Here is a 4,529-nt window from a genome sequence, read left to right as displayed (position 1 = left end):
AAAAAATGTGTTGTAATTTAATAAAACTAGGTGTATGTAAATTTTATTGGTCCACTGTATGTATTTCTTTTGATTTTTATTTGAATTAGTTTTATTTGTCTTGAATCCATCACAACTGCTTTGTATTCCACTTGCTACGAGTCACACCCGTTGAGCTTCTTTTGTTTTGACATAGGCTTCAACTTGATAGTCATCAATCTATGTTTCTTTGTATGTATAATATAATATATATGTATTTGCGGCTGTGTCTTTATAGTCTCCACATGTCACATGTAACGTAAAGACTTACAAATTTTTTTGCTTGTCGTTTTCACTTGGCATTACACTTCACTTGAAAGTTTTTGCACGTGGTGCGAGCATTTTGATTTTTAAATGGCTATTTACTGTGCCGCAAACTGTCAACTGTCAATTGATTTACATGTCATTACCAACACATATGTTTGTCTACCTTTTGTGTACATATTTAAGTAACTTTAAAAAGTGATATACATAGTTCATTTATTATAAATAGTCTGTTTAGATAGCGATTCGTAATTTTTTTCCATGTTAACTGACTGATTGTAAAGCATGTATGTATATGGTAGCTGAGAGGGAGGAAGCCGTTGACGGAGAGATGGAAAACTATCCATCAACTGTATTTTCAAGGTTCCTCACCACTGCAATGTTTCTTAAAGAAACGTGGCTGCCACTATGGTAAAAGCAGACCCAAACTACTACAGAAAAGTGATTATACACATAGGTAGCAGAGCGATGATAATACTTGCCTTGAAATCACTGAGATACCAATTGAGTTACTTAATGATTAGACCAATTTGAGCGCTAGGTCACAGCGTAATCGCCAGAAATTGTAAGACAGAAGAGCACAAAATGAAAGCGAATTTCATTAACAGTGGAATGGAAAAAATTCCGAGCACCACTGCCCTTGCGATTAACTACTGTATTTTTAAGATCTGGCCAACTACTTGACAAATACTCTTGCATGGTTACAAACTACTTTTTAGCCGAGCTCACTGTTCAGGCGGTAAAATTTACGATTTTATCAGGTGTCAGTTGTGGAAGTTTGCTTGAAAGACTACGATGTACAAATTCAATAACTTATAACTTGTTGACCGCCTTTGAGTGATTAAGACTGAAATATCTTGCATTTCATTCATTCAGACAACCAGATGAAATGCCTAAACAGATTTGTGACTGGTTCAAAGAGCCCTGGTGATACAGGAAATCCAAGAAAGTAATAGTGCTGATTTTCTTCCGCCACCACTGTATTTCAGAGCATGCGCACACCGACTGGATTCGGTAGAGGCCGCTCCTAGCTAAGAAACGAGCGGCTAGTCAGTTGTCTCCGAGCTCCTGGGCTTTTTTGGGTCGGGAAGATCGGTCTTGAATCGGTCTTTCGAAAAATTTAATTTAATTGATTGAGAAATACTGTTTTCATAACCTAAAAAGGAGCTAACTGAGGATCTTTTACTTTTGGCAAGCATCGCTCGGCTTTTATTTCAAGATCTTCATGCAAAAAGCTCTGATCTTTTAATATTATTCGGGAGCCAAAGTACCTCTTAGACAAAACATCAACTGAAATGTATTGAATCCACGTTTATAAGATGTTTATAGGTTAGTGTGGGGTTATATAATGTGAAAACGAAGATTGTCATCAGAGAGTATAAATCTGAAAAAAAAGTATTGTCTATGCGCTGGATTTGAGCAGATCAAGTTCTTGAAGAGGATCGAAGAATTCCAAATTTTGGATGATTTTGGGTAAATTTTCATGTTTTGCATTTTTTACTTTCCACTTTCATTACAAATACAACCTTATGAAGTTGTCTCAACGAAGGTAATATAAATATTAATACCATTGCAATTGCAGCGATAGTTACTCCATCACAAATGCAAACAACACCAAAAAAAAAAAAAGCTGACAAAAAACAAACAAAATCGCGCTTTCCATCCATTCTTCAGCCATTTTGCACAATGTAAAATCTCTCAATTTTTCATGACAACAATCATCAATAAAGTGCACAGAAGATCCGCTCTTAAATGGCTGCTATGGCTGGTGGCAACGGTATGAAGACGAAATCTGTTGCGTGCGCTGCATTGTTTGGACATTTGAAAAATAGACTGCCTGAACATTAACTCAATCCCCCGTTGTCGACTACTACGTTTTTCATGTTTGCCATTATTCTTGCACTTCCATTCATACCCTACTCCTCCTACCTTCCTCTCCTCTTCTCACCAATTTGTTAGCTACAGTTGTCGGCATGTAAAAGGAGGTTTGTTTTTAGAGCGGTGCCGGCACCTCCCACCTACTCCATCTTTCAGCTGTTGTGCCCTGACGACCAGCAAAAGGAAAGGTAAATGTAGAGTGGAGACAGCAAAAAAATAGGCCAATTCATGCATTCACATGCGTTTGTGTGCTATGAGTGTTAACAAGTGTATGCGGCTGCCTCACCTAGGCACGAATCGAACCTAGATTATGTGGCCTATTAGTCAGCCTACACTATTTCGCACTTACATTACTGTTTATATATGTTTGTATGTTCTGTATGCATGAGCTATAAGCACTCTTTTGTGCTTTGTTTATGAAGTTTTTGCTTGAATTTTCAAGTAATTTGTATTTTGTTGAATTGACAGTAGGTGTACTTTCACTTTATAGTTTGCAAAAATAGAAACCTCAATTTTGATCAATTACATTTGACTTTCGAAAACAAATATATGAGAAAATAAATTTGTGAGTTATTATTTAGTAAATTACAAAATAATGCGTAATAATGCGAAAGTAAAACTAATTTCAATTTTTTGTAATAGAGAAAGAGTAGAAAATACTATTCATCAGCAAAAAAATCTACCCAATTATTGTCTCAAATAATCTATTATTCGCAGTTTTATACTCGACCTAAAAGCCTTAAGGGGTTAAATACAGTTAGAAAGTCAGAAAAAAGCGAAATTTCCAGATTTTTTTCTGAGAAAACTTTTAAATTTATTGATCCAAAAATTTGTACATATATTAATATGGTTTTTAACTGTATTTTACGACTATGTATTAGTAAAAAAAATTATTTGGAAAGGAACTACGGCTGATCTCCTGCAGCTTCTCTCAAAAAAGACGTTTTCGGGGGACCACTATATCTCTGAATTGGACCGTCTAATATAGGTATATCTAAAATGATTTTTTTTTTTGACAAAATGGCGTATTCTCAACAAAAATAAAATAATATTTGACCAAAATTTCGGCCTTAAATTATTTATAAAAAAATTATTATCAGTGAATATTAATCTTCAATTCATACTAAAACATATATTCAAAAAGCTCGTGCTACAATTTGAGACTACCCGACTTAGCCGTTTTCGAGTAAATTTGGTCACCGGCTTTGAAACACCATTTTGGAAAAACGCTTTTAAAGTTTGAAATGCACTTCCAAGCTTTCTGAAACACTCTTAAATTAAAATAAATAATTTAATTTTGGAAAATTCTAACCATACATAACCCTTTAAGAGGAACACCTAATGTGACACCCTAAAAGAACGTAAATTTTTGCGTATTTTTAAAAACGGTTATATCGTAAAGACAAAATTGGCAAGATGGTGGTTTTATTGAAAATTGTTGAATTTTACCTCAAACTTTAACCAAAAACTTGCACAGATCAAAAAACCAATAGCTTATTGTTTAAAGAATTATATATATACAATAGGCAAAAATAGCTGAACTGTTCAACTTGAAATTTTCACATGACTTTCTGAGATAAATTTGCCAAGTAGTGACTGTAAGTAGAAGGTTATAAAGTATAACTACCTTCCTTGCATCTTATAGCTACGATCGCAGGTATTTTTGATAATAACTTTGACAGATTAAGTTACTCTGAAGTGTAACATTTTTCATAAAAGCTCACTTTTTGGGAATCCCATATTTCAAAGTTTGATTAGTCTCTCGATCATTACCTCTATTTAGCTACAGTAATAATCAATATTTTTAGTTTTTGAATTCATCAAGCAGAAAAATCTTTCTAACACCTTTTGCAGTAGTCCTCCTTCAGAGTGGATCAAGGGAATCCAAAATGTTTCAAAAGGAATCGCCGTGTACATTAAATTCTGCAAATATTTCCAGGTTGTCTACTTAAAAAAAACACAGAAGCTTCAAATTTAATAGGTAATGTTTATTAACATTCGAAAGAACATTCTTTGGCATTTATTCTTTAAAGATTATAACCTTCAAATGTTGGCCGCGGCTACGGCCTTGCTCAGTACGCCGATTATGATGGCCATAAGTTCAACAAAACTCTCGAAATACATTAGTTATAGAGCGTGCATTTTCGTAATAAAGTTGAGAAATTTGTAAACGTTGTTCATGCGTAAGTCTTTCTTGGATCATCCATTATATGCAGTGATACATTCTGGGAATACTTTGGCCTTGTAATTCTCAACTAATTAGCAATTTAGTTCATGTTCTATAGCATAATATGATTTCAATTGACAGATGAAATATCACAGATTTATTCAACGGTATCAGTTTATAATTAAATACATATATACATATA

The 4,529-nt window shown here is 33.9% G+C and overlaps 1 protein-coding gene across 1 annotated transcript in view; it reads left to right on the top strand.

The window, feature by feature from the left end:
- Nucleotides 1-4,529, top strand: part of LOC108966442 (homeobox protein 5) — a 119,959-nt gene that overhangs the window by 101,085 nt on the left and 14,345 nt on the right. The gene's annotated exons all lie outside the window — the stretch shown is intronic.

Source organism: Bactrocera latifrons, unplaced genomic scaffold (assembly GCF_001853355.1).
Source record: "Bactrocera latifrons isolate USDA-ARS-PBARC rearing strain unplaced genomic scaffold, ASM185335v1 scaffold_16, whole genome shotgun sequence".
In the NCBI taxonomy this organism is placed as follows: Eukaryota; Metazoa; Arthropoda; class Insecta; order Diptera; family Tephritidae; genus Bactrocera; species Bactrocera latifrons.
Note: the sequence above shows the minus strand (reverse complement) of the source record. Positions and strands in the feature narration are given on the sequence as shown.